The 18,374-nt window shown below is 33.0% G+C and overlaps 1 non-coding gene across 1 annotated transcript; it reads right to left on the reverse strand.

Annotated features, from left to right (window-relative positions):
* Positions 1 to 17,451: 17,451 nt before the first annotated feature.
* Positions 17,452 to 17,557, reverse strand: LOC128039314 (small nucleolar RNA R71). Its single transcript, XR_008193818.1, has one exon. It is a non-coding gene; the product is annotated as a small nucleolar RNA R71 (small nucleolar RNA).
* Between the last annotated feature and the right edge of the window lie 817 nt (positions 17,558 to 18,374).

Below are 18,374 nucleotides of genomic sequence, written 5' to 3' on the forward strand. Positions count from 1 at the left end.
CCGACATTACATTCAGCTGGAGGCATTTTATAATGTTCTCAACACACATACTAGAATGGTGGTAGATACTTCTACGAATGGTGCTCTCCTTTCTAATTCTTATAATGAGGCTTATGAAATCATAGAGAAAATAGCTAGTAACAGCTACCAATGGCCAACTAATCGAGTAGCTTTAGGAAGATGAGTAGTAGGAGTGCGTGAAATGGATACTCTCACTTCACTTATAGCTTAGGTATCTTCAATGCTTAAAATTTTTTCTACTAACAGTTTAAAAAATGTTGCAGCTCAGCCACCAAGTCAATTTGACGTTATTTCCTGCATATACTGTGGGGACAGACATTCATTTGAGAATTGTCCATCATATCTCGAGTCTGTTTATTATAAAGGGAATCCAAACCAGAATAGAAGTGGACAAGGACCACAGTCCAAATTCTATAACCCTTCATGGGGAAACCATCCAACTTTTCTTAGAGTAACCAAGGAGCTGAACTGAACAATAACTACATGCATCATAGATCAAATCAACCTCTTAGGTTCAATTAATAAGTTTAAAAACCACCATAAGCTAAATCGTCTAACAATTTAGAGAATTTGTTGAAGGCGTACATGGCTAATAATGATGCCTTAATCCACAGTCAAGCAGCAACATTAAAAAATTTGGAGAACCGAATGGTTCAGTTAGCTACAGAGCTTCGTAATCGACTGCAAGGGGCCTTGCCAAGTGACACAGAAAATCCAAAGAGTATGGGTAAGGAACATTGCAAAGAAGTTACTTTACGAAGTGGAAAGGCTTTGGAACCCAAGGTAGTTGAGGCTAAAGATGGACCTACCGGCAAAAAAGAAAATCAACCGATAGTTGAAATTCCCACACCAAATTCTACAAATTCTAAAGAGGTAAAATCTAAACTTATGAATTCTGATAATCTAACATCTATGTTAGATGCAGGGACATTACCTCGGAAGAGCTATCCAGTCCAAGCAAAGCTCCACAACCTCCATATCCTCAAAGACTTCAGCAACATTAACAACAATAGGATACTCAATCTAGGAGAATTTTGGATGTATTGAAATAGCTATGCATAAACATTCTATTAGTGGAAGCTATGGAACAAATGCTGAACTATGCAAAATTTATGAAAGAATTTTTGTCTAAAAAGAGAAGGTTTAGGGAATTTGAAACTATAGGCCTAACTACAGAATGTAGCTTATTTTTTTAGAACAAATTGCCTCCTAAGTTGAAAGATCCAGGAAGTTTCACCATACCTTACAATATTGGAAAATCCTATTGTGGTAAGGCTTTGTGCGATTTGGGATCGAGTATAAACTTGATGCCTATGTCTGTGTTCAGACGATTAGGTGTTGGTGAGGTCTGACCTACTACTGTTACACTCTAATTAGCTGATAGATCCTTAGCGTATCTAGAAGGAAAAATTGAGGATGCATTGGTACGTGTTCATAAATTCATATTTCCTTCTGACTTTACTATATTAAATTTTGAAGTAGATAAACAAGTACCAATCATCCTAGGAGGCCTTTCTTGGAAACCAATAGGACGATAATTGATGTATAGAAAGGTGAACTTACCATGCGAGTTCAAGATGAACAGGTGACCTTTAATATACTCAGGGCCATAACATCTCCTGATGAGGTTAAAGATTGTTCTATTGTCTCTAAGGTAGATCCATTGGTTCCTACAAAATTAGAATTTAATGATCTGTTGGAAGGTATTTCATTTGACTCTCTTTATCAAAATGAGGATGATACATGTTTAGCCTTGTTAAAAGCTAGCTCGAAAAGATTCAGTTCAAAAGTTCAGTTCGAATCATTAGAGCTATCATTATATGAGTACAAGCAACCTAAACCATCAAGAGAAAAGTCACCTGAGTTAGACTTAACAATTTTGAAAAGGCACGAGAATGGTATTGAGTGGACAATTGCAAATATTCTAGTAATAATCTTTCTTTTTGTACTCAAAGGTTATTAGATACTGAAAAGGGATCTATCGAGGGACAGAAGAGTTTGATCCAGTCTCGAGTATTTGATCTTGGGAAACTCAAATCTCAATAGGTAAAACCAAGGATCATTTATCCCATCTATGACATTCCGCGGGTAGGACCTGTACCAAAGCAAAAAGGTATCACAGATAATGAGCTGATTCAATTAAGGACAATTACAAGTAGGCAAATTAGTGTGAATGATAGAAAGTTGAGCAAAGCAACACAGAAAGACCATTTCCTACTGCTATTCCTTGATCAAATGCTGAACATAATTACTAGGCAAGAGTATTTTTTTTCTTTTTAGATGGGTATGATTGGTATGATAAATGGCCGTTTGACATCACCTTTATAACAACCTGTTTTTCAATGGTGTCAGAAACGGTGGCTTCGAGGACATAAATTTGACAAGTGAGTCCGTAAATATTATTATTTAATATTTACGAGTTAAACACAGAATTTCGTTAAAAAAATAATTTAATATTTTTTGTTAATTGAAAGAATAATTGGGTTCAAGTTGTATGTATCTAAAGTCAAGTGGTTTTAGAAAATAAGGTATCAGGACCTTATTTCTATAAACCAAGCCCGTAAATATTTTATTAAATATTTATGAAGTGTTATTAGGGTTATATTAAATTTTGATTAAGAAATTTTAATGTTTAAATAGTTAATTAATTGAAAAGACTAAATTGTAAAAGATGTAAAAGTTGATGTTTATTAGTTAAAGGTGTTAAATAGTTAAGTAAAGATATTCATAGGGGTTTATGTGGCAATACTACCATAATATGAAAGAGTATGCACGATTGGACCTATTTTAATTAATTAATATGTTATAATTTAATAAAATAAGAAAGTAAAAATATGTTAAGTATATTACACAAAAGAAAAACAAAATTTCTCCCTTATGTTCTTCTTCTCTAGCCTAATATCACCATTGTTGAAGGTGAGAGGTTCGACCAAGCTCTCCATAGTGCATGGTTATATTTTTTAGGTTAGTTTTAGTAATTTTTATGTTTGTGTTATCGTATTAGCTTAATCTATCTAGCTCGAGGGTCAATTCATAAAATTTTTAAAAGTTTAGGGACTTACCATGAATGGTTTAAGTGTCTTTGTGAATTTAATTGATAGATTATTAAGCATGGTTGTTAAACATAAGTATTTTGTTAAGTGATTTTTTATGATTTTAATGTTTAGGGATTAAATTGTTGAAATAATAAAATTCAATGCAAATTGTGTGAAATGAGGAAAAATATGGGCTGTTGTAAGACTAAGGGAAAACTAACTAGCATGAATTCTAATCAAAAGTGGTTAAATTGCAAGTTTCGGGTTTAGGGACTAAATTTGCATAAAAGGTAATACATTAGAGGTAATTTTGTAAATTTCCCATTAATAAGGGTTATAAGTTAAATTAATTATTTTAAGTTATTCGAATGGTTTAATTGAGTGAAAAACTATTATTTAGATCACAAAATGAATCAAACGGATTTAAACCGACGAAAAGCTAATCGTCAGATTAGTCGTTGGCTTCGTTTTTACAACTTTAATTGTCGAGGTAAGTTCATAGTGTAACAATATATATATGTGTGTTTCTCTATGATTATTTATATTAATTTCTATTTAATTGAAATAAATGTGAAACCTCATTGTTTACTTGTAAATTATTAAATGTTGCAATTAAGTACAAATAAAAAGTGAATATTTAGTAGTGGTAAATCTTGTGGTTACACAATATTGAAATGAATGTAACAGATTTATAGTATGTGTATAGAAATAAGAAGTGCCTCTCAATGGTTGATTTACTGATTTTATGAATTTAAATACAATTCCCTATTGAACATAGTAAACAGTTAGGATACGATTGGTATGCCAATAGGGTTAGTATGCATGCTTGTATGGGATCGCACTTCGGTGCCTTTGTTTGCATTTTGATGCATCTGTTTGCACTTCGGTGCCTCTGTTTGCACTACGGTGCCTCTGTTAGCATTTCGATGCTCTCTGATGTGTTTTGGGGGAAACCCGAGTATCCCAGTCAATTTGCTATAGTTCAACGGGCCATGAAATTTTATGTTTAAATGTTAAATTTCTCTTTGAGTTGGATTTATGTATAATGATACGTTTGTGTATATATGTATATGTATGCAAGCATGGATTGCTTTGGTTTGAGCCATTGTATATATTGAATTATATGAGATGAATGTTTTGATTAGTATAGTTTGATAATGAATATTAATGCCTTGATGTAATTATATGTTGCATATGTCTATAAATATGTTATCTAGTTACTTTTGTGGTGTGTTTAGAGAATTAAATTGTTATATGAGTATTTTCCGAGTATTCGAGGTTGTTTCATTTAGTCCAAAGGGTAAATAAAGCATTAAAGGGTATGTGATTACATGAAATGAACTATGATTTTTGAGTAATGATATGGATTATGATGAAATGTTTAATTGAAGGAAAAGATGGTTTGGTATATATGTATGAGTGGTGAATTTTGAAAATGAAATGTTAGATATGTTTTATACCATGGTTTGATTGGAATTATGTATACAATGTTATACCAAATAACCTCGTGAGGTGGTGAGTTTAGGAACAGAAAGTTGGCTTATGACATATTGAATTTATGCTTGGTTGTTTAACTTAAAATGTTCGGTAAGTTAAGTTTCCTTTATATGAGCTTTCTAAGTATTAGTTGCTAACATAGTTGTTTTTCTCTATTTTGTAGATCATCGAAAGCTGAATCAGTTGGAATAGTGTAACACCCCTAACCCATATCCGTCGCCGAAAATGGGTTACGAGGCATTACAAAACATAACACGATTCAATACATAAATAGTCTATTTCAATTAAGCCGAATATAACTAGTCTCAAACACATATAGAAACACTTTTCTCATGTATTTCACTTTGTCTCATTAAACAATACCACTTACCTTTTTCTTTCAAAGCTCATATCAATCTCACACATACCTGAATTGTTTATCTCTTATACCCATTCTCTATTGTATCGACTTTGCCCGTTGAACCATTTTGAATCATTAAGGATACTCGGAAACACATATATCACATACAATGCCATATCCCAGATATGATCTTACATGCTATCACATATCGATGCCACTGTCCTAGACAGGGTCTTATATGAAATCATATACGATGCCAATGTCCCAGACATGGTCTTACACTAAATCACACCTTGGGAGTCCTAATGTCATGACATTTGTATCCTATACTATTCCTAAGGTTTGTACGGGACTTTCAGACGTCGTAACTCTGTCAATTCTGGCTCGTTTTCATCTTTTCAACATTTAATACAATTTAATGAAAATCAAACATAACACAATTTAAACACATTTATTTGCATATGAACTTACCTCGGATACAGAACGAACGGATCGGATCGACTACTCGTCAACTTTCGATTTCCCCCGATCTAAATCCGATTTCTTTCTTTCTTGATCTATATGTATTCAAAATTAACTCATTTGATCATATAATCATTCAATTCAGTCCAAAAACACATATTTAATCCAATTTGCACATCGGCCCTAAACTTTCACATTTCTTACAATTTAGTCCCTATTTCACAAATACACAAAATTCATAAAATTCAACAAAACCCATTATTGACCGAATTACCATAGTTCCCCTAGCAGCCCATATTTCACATTTATTCACACTTTTAACCCCACATTTTCATCTTTTCTCAATTTAATCCCTAATTTGCATTTTCATCAAAAATCACTTTATAAAATATGAAAATCTAACATCAAATATTCATATTTCACCATTAAACATCAAAGAAAACATAAGCTCATCAATGGAAACAATCAAAATCTTTAACAGTTCTGAAATCGAAGACACGGGCTAGCTAGATTAAGCTACAACGACTCTAAAAATATAGAAATCATTAAAAACGGGAAAAAAATCACTTACCAATTAAGCATTCAAAGTTGCTAAACCCTAGCTTCCAAAAATGGCTTTTATTTCTTTGATATTTGGTTGAAAAATAATGGAAGAAGATGACAATTTGTTTGGTTTTATTTGTTATAACTTTAATTACTTAATTACCTAATTAACCTTTAAAATTAAACCAAATTTCAAAATTGCCAAGCCAATATCTTCCACTAACTCATTTATGGAAGAATTAGCACACAAGGACTTCCACTTTAAAACCCTATAGCTATTTAATACCTTTAGCTATTAGAACTCAACTTTTACGCTTTACGCGATTTAGTCCTTTTTACCAAATTAAGCATCCAAATAGTAAAATTTCTTTATGAAACTTTCACCTAATAATTATATCATGCTGTAAACTTTAATATAATAATAAAATTAGTATTTTAACTTTAGAGTTTTGGTCCCAAAACCACTATTTTGATTTGACCCAAAAACGGGCTGTTACAAATAGCGTAGGAACACAATCACACTATCCATTCGTCGTATTGGTAGTTTTGGTTATTTTGGATAACGGTTATAAATGGCATGTACTAGGAGTTTTTATGTTATTTATCAATGTAATGAAGTTTAAGTTTATTTGCCTATATGCCTTGATGTTGGCTTATAAATGTAAATATGTAAGTACATGTTTTGGTCACTTGTGAATGCCTTGAGATTTAGATAGCTTTTAGTTCATTGAAGTGGGAATGAAGTGGTTAAGTGGTAGATATGTGACCTAATTTTAAGGTATGAATTTATGCCATTGGCTTTTAATTTATTTGGATGTTAAATTATGGTACCAATAAGGGTATATTGGATAAACATTTAGATTAAGTGATATAAGTGTGTTTTGGCATGTAATAAGGCTTGAATTTTGATTTGATAACTTAGTTCGTTTTGAGTTTGTGCCAAGCTCATATGTGCCTTAATGTCCTTAGTTGATAGATTGCAAATAAAAGTGTAAAAATATGGTAGGTGACATTTATATATGCTCATATGAAAGTAGGTAAAATACGGTTGAATGGCATGCTTTGAAATGGTTATTTGATATATATATTAATTATGCTTAATGAATGAGCTTGAAATATTGAATTGAGTCAAGTTGATGTGTTGAATTATGGAATCAATTGATGCCATATTGGTTAGGCACCTAAGTTAGTTGGTTTTGGTATGTTTTAAAGTGTTTTGGTCATGTGAAAGTGATTGGAATGGTATGGTTTGTTATGCAAGAAAAGGTCAATGCTTTGGCTTATTTTAAGGTCATTTGGAGAAGCACGTAGTTTGGGACACGAGTTGTCACACAATCGTGTGCCACACACGGTCACCCCATGATCGCCTCCGAATGTACTGACATCCAGAGTGTGAATACTGCTACAAAATATATGGAATTTGAGGCGTTTTTCGCAAGTATACGGGTCAGGTTGTAATATTTCTTGTTTACAACGAAAAACTTCGTAAGTATTCTGAGGATCATACACAAGGGAGACTAGTACTAAATTAATTCTAACATAAACGTCAATATATCTAATTAGTATTTTAGATAAACTATATTACGAATAAACATATATAAAGTTTTTTTGGTTTTTATAATTAAAGCACTAAAAATAACATAAAAAAAGGAGTCATCAGAAAACTAGATTATAAACTAAATCAAATGTAAGCATGGGTGATTAGCTCGCTTTGGTAATCCTTATCAACTATTGCTTCGGGTTCCTCGTCAATAAAATGGTCACTATCCCAACAGGATCTTCCAATTTTCCACTAAAATAACGAGTCAGCAAGGACTACTTATCTTCTAACCTCACAGTCTAGACCGGCTTGGGTTAAAGGTGTTTACGGATAGGTTATACCAATTTTGGGTTAATTCCCACCTTGATGACTTGCTAGGGTTGTCAGGCCTAGGGTTTAGGTTCTTTCTCTCCCAAATAATTGATTCATTGAGTAACCCTATAAAACAGTTAATAGATCATACCTTCACTCACTAATCCCCCATAAGAGGATTAGTTCCTCATGGAATCAATAAACATCATAAATTTGATATTGAATATATGCATAAAGAATAAAACAAGAGTAGAGTTTAGAGAATCTTGTTTGTGTTGGATATATGAAGTGCTAAAACCCTCAAAGTTTTGATTGTGTCTATAAAGGAAACTAATAATATGAAAAGTTGTCCCTAAAAAGTATTAAATGAGCCTATTTATAGATTTAGGGTTGTTGTCGTCCTTAAACCTAGGTCAGCTGAAGTTCTCATGTTAAACATTTGATTGTGCAGACCAAAACGCCATTGGCTCGTAAGTGCTTCTCGTATAGGACCGATGTCATGACACCCTATTGCCTGTGTCGTGACATTAAGGGTAGTATGCCCATATTGAAGGTATTCTTCAGGGATGTGTCGCGACATCCTCAGGCTGTGCTGCGACACCAAAGGCAGTCTTGGAATTCTTCTATTTTGCTTCCTATGTTGCGATATTAAACTCTCCGTGTTGCAACACAGCGACTAGTATCGAGTTAGCAAGCCTTTTAATAGTCTCATTATACTCACAACGTATATTAACTCACCCTTAGGCCAGATTCGACCCCTAAGGTTAATAAAAGACTCAAATTACACTTTATTAAATGTAAATGAAATTATGAAAACTCGACTAAAACATAACAAAAGTGCTTGTATTCAAGCTCCACAAATGCGAAAACTAGTTTAACATGCTACATTGAGTTACGGCAGATCACCCCAAATGACCGTGTGTTATTATTGTTTTAGGTACAGGTTTCACACAGTCTAAGACATAGCCTGTGACACGACCGTGTGTCACAAGTCAGTATGTAACACTGTTTGGCATACGGACTGCGACATGGCCGTGTGACCCTATTTTGAATACCCACATGGGTGGACACACGGGTTAGGACACGGTCGTGTATCTAGAGTTCGAATGTTCACACGGTCTGGGATATGTTACATGGCTTGACCGCACGACCGTGTGACCTTGTTTTCAAGTTTTTCCAAAGTTTTCTGTTTTGTTTCAACTTGATCCCGAAATGTTCTCAAACTGTTTTTAGGGTATTGTATACTTGATTTAAGGCCCATAAGTGTATTTTTCCATGATTAGATTCAATGATTATATGTTGGAATTTAATTTGTATAATTATTTTCTGTTGTGAAGTTAAATTTTCTTTTTCCTCAGTAATACTCTGTAACCCTAATCCAACAATAGAGACGGGTTAAGGCTGTTACAGCCTCGGTCAGTAACAATCCCTAATGACATTGAGGGAGTTATCTTCACTTTTTCTGTCGTTATTTTATTTTCAGATTTTTTGCATTTGAATAAAATTGAGGACTTTGAATTTTTTTATCTTGAATTAGTACACTAAATTAATTATGTCTAAGGAGATTGGAACTTAAGTGGGACCATTAGTGACCCCTCTAACCTTTCCTAGGAAATTAATTTGATGTAATTCTTCGAGAAAAATTTTCTAAGTAGCCTAAATAGAATTTTAATTTTATTTCTTGTTATGTTTAAGAAGAGGGTCAAGATTGATCCAAATTTCTAATTTGTTTCCTTATTTAGTTTTATTTCAGTACAGGTAATAAAAATTTTACAGCTTCGGCTCGAGGCCCAGAATAGTGAAGAGGAGGAAAATACTTAAATTTTGCCGCCTCCAAGCTTCCCCAAACCCTAGTGCCACCTATTCATATCCATTTTCCCTAAAAACTTGCCACCCAAGTATTTCCCTTATCTAAATTTTGGATAAAAATTTGCCCTACTTTACCACTATAAAAACCCCTTAACACCATATTACTTTTCACAACACTTAAGCCATTAGCCCTAATTTTCCCCATTATTTTTCTTCCTTTAGCCGCCGGTCGCAAAGCTCAAAAGCTTTCTCTTCAATTTCTTTTTATTTCTTTCTTTTGCCACCGCATTACCCTTTGCCTCAGCAAATCTCCCCCATTGTCGTCGCAATTCTCAATGCCATAGGAATCATCCCTGTTCTTAGCCAAGTTTTACCGTAACCTCCAAATTCAACCTTTCCATTTTGTCGCCACAACTCCATTGTCGTTGCACGATTCTTATTGTTATCCCTTACTCCTTGTCAATTAGCCATGACTCGAAAGAGAACTAGATCTTCAAAAACTTCTATTGGAAATTCGATTGTGATTCAAGATGAAGAAGAAAGGGAGAGATTTGATTCTATCTTCAAGAATCAACCCATGTTCCTAGAAAATGGATTCAATTTGGAAAGTAATGATAAGATGATTGTGCCAGTACCAATTCATAAACAATAGATGCTTTAAAGTGGAATCAATTTGGTGATGCACGATCACTGTCTAAAAGGGAACTGAACCAGGAATGGAACCAATATTGCTGAACCAGTTGAGCCAAATGCTAATCCTAAGTTGACCATTTCGATGACCACTTCTTTGAACACTATTAATAAGTCATAATTTTCAACTATGATAGACATGTGGAATTTTATGCATAACCAAGAATAGGCTTATTGGAAATATGCAAAAATTAGAGATGGTTCCATAAGGAATACTTTTAACAACTTCTCTAATAGTTTCATTCCAGAGTTTCTAGATCATGTTTTCGGGTCATGGGAGCAGGATTCAAGGCAAGAAAAGTTCGGGAATTCAAGCAAGAAGGGGAAGGAAAAAGGCAAAAGGGATGATAAATTAGTAAAAAGGGGGAATTTCTTTTTCTTAGTATTGTTTTTAAGACATTTTTATTTACTTTAGGAATATTTTATTCTATGCACAATAAATTGAATAATTTGCAATTTATAAACTAAGTTTATACCTTTCCATTAATTTTGTTCTTTAGTAAAATGCATAGTAGTTTGGTAATGCGAATGTATATATCTAAGGATTGGAGTTTTCAAGACAGACTTGGTACTTAAGTAGTCTTCATGACTCACCTCTTTTTCTTGAAATCCTACCTGGTGTACAGTTCTTATTCACTACTTTCTTATTTTGCAATGAGGACATTGTTTCTTTTTAAAAGGGTAAGGGCCAATCTTGCATTATTTTTAAAAAAATTCAATTTTCACACATAAGTATGTTGAAATTAAGTAATGCTCAGAAAAGATTTTAGTTAATAAGTTAACTCATATACAAGTATCATTTTTTATTTTATTTAAGTTCTTTTATATGTTAGCTCAATTATGAAATGCTTGTATTTTCATTAGTATTATATAGTCTTTGCCATGAAAATTTACTTTCCTTAGAAATAGGCATGCATGAAATTTTAAGTATTTAGAATTGTCTTAGTAACTTTCTTGAGGCAAAATTCTAGTTGGCATAAGAATCTGAAAATGTATAAGCACATTTTGTTTGAATCATTTGAGCCTTTCAACCTACCATATTTATAATTAACCCTTGAAACCCTACTTTGAGCTATATGGCCTTTTTTATTTGGTTTACCTACATCATAAGCCATCTTACCTTCTTTCCATTAGTTTTACCTTACCTTTGCACCAATTTTAACTTTACTTGCTTTGGTGAAGAGAAAGCTTGAGAAAGAAATCAGAAAGAGGTATATGTTTCAAAAAAAAAAAAAAGCATGAGCAAATGTTGATGTATGATCAAGTATTATGATCAAAGTGTTTAGAAGCATGAGTTTAAAATTAAGTTTAAGGGTGTTTACCCAATTATTAAGCTGCATTGTGCTATAAAGATCCAAGGCAGGTTTAGGGTTATTTAGCCTAAAAATAACTTCTTTTTATCCCTATCTTAAGCCTAGCCCCATTACAACCTTATAAAAGACCTATTGATTTTGATAATTACGTCGACTACATTAGTGGAGAGAAATTACTAAGTTCAACATATGAAGACCATTAATTGAACTTTAGGATCGTTTTGCCTAATTAGATAAAGAAAATTTGTTGAATGGTGGATTTTATATATGACTTTGTAATGCATGCAAATTATGATTTATGATAACATTTTCTTTTACTTAAATTTGGAAATAATATTTGTATGTGAGCGACATATCAGTAAGAAGAGTTTGTGAGCATAAATTTGTTGATGCATGGTTATGTGAAAAGTTTATTCAACTAAAATATTGTGCAAGATTGCCCTAAATTTTTTGATTCACATAAAACATTACTCGGGACGAGTAATGGATTAAGTTTGGGGTGTGATGAGTCTAAATTATATAGGTTTATTTAGCTCTTTTTTACTGAGAATTTATGAATATATCGAGCATTTCGATAGCTAATTGTGTAACTTTAGTTCATATTGAGACATTGAGCATAATTTTAGTAAAGTTTTAATTTAACATAATTAGGCGTTAATTTTATACAATTTCACTGAATTATACTACATGATAATTTCTTGTTAAAATACTACAATATGGTCCACTAAATTACTCAATGTTGGGAGCTAGTAAGAATACACATGCAAGTGAGTTACTTATATAACGAATGTGGATGGCAAGCTGATGAATTGGGCTCATAAAAATTGCTTTATCCCAGCTTGGAAGATGGTTGCTTAAAAGAATTAGTCTACTTTCTAATTGGGTTTCCAAACTATCTAATAATGGGAAGATGAGCCCAAATTTTAAAAAAACAGCCTAAATCAGCTTTGGAAAAATTGGAGGAAGGTTCTTACATGTGTGAAAAAAATACAAATTATCCCCAACCAAGTCCTTTGATTACTGTCCAACCTCATGTCTTGAATCAAGGAATAATTGATCACAAATCAAGCAACCAAAAAATCTTTCATCCCATAAAGCAAGGCTGGCCATGCATGGGAGATTCTCAAAGGATGTGCATGCTACTTTTAGCAAACTCCCAAGCTCTCTCTCAAGTATAAATAGCCCCTTCCATTCACCTTTCAATTCATCCCTCATCCCTCATCACTCAACAATCAATCATCTATTCCTTTCTTTCACGTCTAGCCTTCCATTTCCCTTCATTTTTCCCATCCTCCCTTTAAGAGTTCCCTTAACAAACAATTATTGAGAGAAAAGCTCTCTTGACCAGCCACCTTGAGGAGTAATTTACATCAGAGCAACGAAATCAGAGGAAGCCACCACGAATAGTTCTAAAAAAATCACCAAATTCATCTCAGATTTTCATCTTCCTTTCTGTTTTAATTATTCTTAGTTTAGAATCATTATTACAAATTATTTGATTTCTTTTTCATTAATAATAATGACTTAAATTTGTTTAGCTAGAATGATTGCAATGCCTTGATTCGATTCGTTCAATTCATGTTTATATTGTTTTGTGCCTCAATTGTTTATGCTTCCAATTAAAATCATTCATGTGTTTATGCATTAAGATATGTTTGATTGCATTAGAATGAATCAGTTAATCTAAACCAGATAGTGGTTAATGGATATAATAATTGGAAGATGCATGCTTAATTCATATCTGAACGAGAATGAATTAAAGGTTCGTAATAATTCCAAAAAAACACTATTACCTTGCATAACTTTAGATTTATCTAATTAAATTGTTTCAAACCTAACCCGTCCCTATTACATTGCATAAATTCTAAGGATCTTTAGTTAAACGGTGACATAGAAATATGCACGTTTTTCTAAGTGACAAATCTAATATCTTAGAAGAGCTTATGATTTAGAGTCCAAGTTCATAAATGATCGAGTTGTCATGGAATTTTTCCGGGACATTGTTAAACATGATAAATAATTAATTGAATTAAGACTTGTAATTGTTCTAGATTATTCATCTTATTGTTGTTAAAACTTGAGAATTGCTGCTAAACCATCTCATTGCATTTTATTTCATTTAGGTTAATTCATTTGCTTATAGTTGATTAATTTAATTTTAACGTCCATCGCCTTAAAAATATTATGTTTCCTTAACCAATTTGGAAATTCTTAATTTTACAATCATTGATTTAAACATAGTCCTTGTGGAGATGATAATATTTTTACTTACTTATTACTTAATAATGACTATGTATACTTGCTCATTCATTCGCAAACCAGATACCAGCTTTTAGCTTGATTAGTAATTGACTTTTTTGAAGTCAACTGATTTTAAATCCTTGAGTCCTTCTTTAGTTTAATATCCAAGGAATGATAGGTTTGTAGGAACCATTTATATAGGTTTCTGCTGGATGTCAGAGGGAAGAAAACTCCTTTCTATTTAAAGTTTGCATGTTTTTTATTCTTGTTTTTACATTAAAAGTTTAGTTGTTTCTATACTTAATAGAGTGTTTAATTTTATTTAGCTAAAGAAACGGGAGAAGGCCTGAGTACAAAGGGAAAAGAACTCGTAGAATAGGCAAATATTTTCTGGTAATCTTTGATGAGTTCCTTTCACCTGTGTCCTGTTAAATCTTGAGTAATTTCTTGATAATGTTGCCTTCCAGAAAAGTACGTTTGTTTAAAATCGGTTGTGCATGTTTGTGTTAACCAACAAAAATAATGATTAAAGATATGCATGAATGGTTGTAAATGGGCACTCTTCCTTTGCACACAAGCTCCATAACTGGAATGGTGGAAGGGGGAAATCATGTAAACTGATGAGATGTGATGGGAGAAATGTATGGAGATTTTGATATAATATGAGATTTACCTCCGATAGGGCATGCAAATGCAAACTTCAATTAGTGAATTCCTCGACCTTGCGGGGGAACACGTAAGTGTTCGAATTAAGAAGGTGGATTTGGGGAGGATCGGTTGGATATATGAAATAATCGCTCAATAGAGTATTGTCGTGAATATGAAATTGTGACATTACAGAGTAATATGTGGATTAGAAGCTAACGCAATGAAGTGGTCCAAGAATATTCCATGCAAAGCATGCAAGGGTTATGCAAAGTTAATGCACGTGAATAATTCTTAGATGAATGGTTATCCACGTAATTTGTGCTTAACAGTGAAAAGTATCTGCATGCGAACTAACTTTGATTGTGGTGTGAAATTGTTTGTGTTTGTCATTAGATATAACCAATATTCACATGAAATTTAAGTTACTGGTGATTGCATTTTAGTGGTGGATAATATTTGGTAACGAACCCTAATTGTTTTGTGGTATGAATCTGCCAACGAATCATTGATAACTCTAAACTATGTAGATTTTTAAAGCACCTTTTTAGTTGGAATTTATGCAAATCCTGAGTGTTTTGATAACTAATTATATGTTTTTAGTACATATCGAGAATATTGGCACAATTAAAGCAAGATAATAATTTTTGATTAATTTAGTGCTAAATTCACATAATTCTACTCTATGTCGCTGCATTTTGAAATTTCATAATTTGTGCTATAGTTGCTGCAGCTTCGTACATTGATTTGTTCGATGTTCAAAGCCAGTATGAGTGGCACATGCATATGAGCTTAACATCAATTAGCATGGGATGGAAAGATAAGGCATTTGAACTCAACAAAATTATGTTAACCAAGCTTGGAAGTGGGTTGCTGAAAAGAACAAGTCTACCTTCTACATTAGAGCTCAAGCTATCCATTAAAGGAAAATGAAGCCCAAATTCGGTAATTACTTGGTAGAGCAGCCCAACTAACTTTGGGATAATTATTTAAGGGCCCTTACATGTGTAAAAAGATCACAAATCATCCCTAGTCAAACCCTATAGTTTCTGTCGAACCCATGCAACAAATCAAGCAAGAATCAAACTTGAATCATGAAAAAATCAACCCCTCTCCATGAAATATGGCCAGCCATGTATGGGAGATTTCTAAGGGATGTTTATGATATTTTTAGCAAACTCCCAAGCCTCCCCTCATGTATAAATACCACCCTTATTCACCTCTCAAATCATCCCTCATCCCATAATTCATTCTCTTCACTCCCATGCCTAGCCTTCCATTTCCCTTCATTTTCCCATTCTCTTTTTTGGAGTTCTCTTAGCAAGCAGTTCTTGAGAGAAAAGCTCTCTTGGTCGGCCACCTTGAGGAGTAATTTGCATCGGAGCAACCAAGGAAATCAGAGGAAGCCACCATCCAAATAGTTCTCGAGAAATCACCGAATTGATCTCAGAGTTTCTTTTTGTTTTCTCTTTTAATTGTTCTTAGTTTGAAAACATGATTGCAAATTATTTGATTTCTTTTTCATTAATAATAACGTCTTAAATTGTTTAGCTAGAATGATTGCAATGCCTTGATTCGATTTGTTTAAATCATGTTTAATTGTTTTATGCCTCAATTGTTTATGCTTCCAATTAAAATCATTCATGTTGTTCATGCATTAAGATGTGTTTGTCCGCATTAAAATTAATTGCTTAATCCAAACTAGATGGTGGTTAATGGACGTAATAATTGGAAGATGCATGCCTAATTTATATTCGAACAAAAATAAATTAAAGGTTCGTAATAATTCCAGAAGAACACTATTACCTTGCATAACTTTAGGTTTATGTAATTAAATTGTTTCAAACCTAACCCATCCTTGTTACTTTGCATTAATTCTAAAAAATCTTTAGTTAAACGGTGACATAGAAATATGCACGTCTTTCTAAGTGACAAATCTATGATCTCAAAAGAGCTATGTTTTAGATTCCAAGTTCATAAATAATCAAGTTGCCTCTGAATTTTTCAGAACATTATTAATCATGATATTGAATGAACTAAATTAAGAGTCGTAATTATTCTAGCTTATTCATGTTATTGTTGTTAAAACTAGTTAATTGTTGTTAAACCATCTCATTGCATTTAGTTTATTTCATTTGCATATTAGTTGTTAAATCCATCACCCTTAATTATTTTATTTTCTTAACCAATTTGTGAATTATTAATTTTACAATTGTTTATTAATAGAGACAATCCCTGTGGAGATGATAGTCGATTTGCTTATTACTTGATTACGATTGTGTATAAATTGCACATTTCGTTGTGAACCAAGTTTTTTGCATCGTTACCGGGGACTGTTAATTTAATTATTATTTGTGAAATTATTTCTTGCAATTTAGTTTTTTATTTTTATTTTTATTTTTATATAACTAATCTTTGGTTTTTTGTGATTTTATTTTCAAGTGTTTATGAGCATTGATTGAATCATCGATTTACTCCCTATAGACCCTAAAATCAAGCAGACATTTAGACAAAGGAGATGAGAAATACTAGCCGAGGGACAAGCCACAGAAATTGACCCTGAAAACGGAAACGAAGTTAAAGGGAATGGAGCTGCTAATACTCGTAATCCAATCCTTGTTGTTGATGGCAGGGATCGAGCCATAAGGCAGTATGTTATGCTAGTTTTTAATAAGCTTAATTTGGGAATTAGGAGACCAGAGATTGTGGCACCGCAATTCGAATTGAAGCCTGTGATGTTCTAGAAGCTTCAGATAGTGGGCCAGTTTAGTGGAATGCCCACAGAAGATCCACACCTTTACCTTCAACTATTCATGGAGGTGAGTGATTCCTTCAAAATAGTCGATGTAACCGAAGATACATTAAGGTTGAAATTGTTTCCGTACTCGTTGCGAAATAGAGCACAAGCATGGCTTAATCTATTGCCACCAAGCTCAATTTCTACTTGGCGAGAATTAGAAGAACACTTTCTTGATAAGTATTTCCCACCTAGAAAAAATGATAAGTTGCGGAATGAGGTCACTAATTTTCAACAAATGGATGATGAATCCATATATAAGGCATGGGAAAGATTTAAAAAGTTACTACACAAATTCCCTCACCACGGGATTTCGCATTGCATCCATTTGGAGATATTTTATTATGGTCTCAACGCACACATGATACGCCCCGGCCTCGTAGATTAATCCGAGTCGTATAGTTGCCCGATCGTTAAAACAAAGAAGAATCGTTTGAGATGGAATGAAGTCAGATATTAAGCTAAATATGGTTTAAGGATGTCAAGGATAGGCTTAAGAATAAGATGGCTAATCGAATTATTGAGGCTTGGTTGTAAAATAAAAGAAAACTCGGTAATTAGAATTAAAATGGTAACTTAAGAACAAGAGAGAACCAACACTTCGATTGAAGGTTGACCCGAAACTTATAGGTTCTAAAGTTGTTTAGGAGATGGATAGGGAAACCTCGACCCACTATCTAGAATAGATAGGAACCTTGGTATAATTTAGATTGAACGCCACACAAATTCGTGATAAGGTCGGTTGAACAAAAACGGGTTGACGCCGCTAACTAGTTAGATAAGTCAACAAAGTTTTTGGACGAAATTTAAGAGAAGAAAATCTCTCCATAAATTGACAGCAATTCATTAAGGTTCAAAAGTCCTTTACAAAATGAAATTTTCAACTATTTATAAGCAAGGACTAAGCTAGCCGAATAATCAAATGTTTTTCTTAAAAATTAAGCAAACAAAATTCATTTAATGTTACTGGTAAGGTTCAGCTGAATAGGGAGCTCCAATGGTCAGCTTCTAGAATAAGCAATGTACTTGGAAGCTTGGAAAATGCATGGCAGCAGCTAGATTCGGTTGATGTGCTTAAATGAGCTCATTTAAGTTGCAACTATTGCTGAAAAGTGATCAGCAATTAAAA

Source organism: Gossypium raimondii, chromosome 2 (genome assembly GCF_025698545.1).
Source record: "Gossypium raimondii isolate GPD5lz chromosome 2, ASM2569854v1, whole genome shotgun sequence".
In the NCBI taxonomy this organism is placed as follows: Eukaryota; Viridiplantae; Streptophyta; class Magnoliopsida; order Malvales; family Malvaceae; genus Gossypium; species Gossypium raimondii.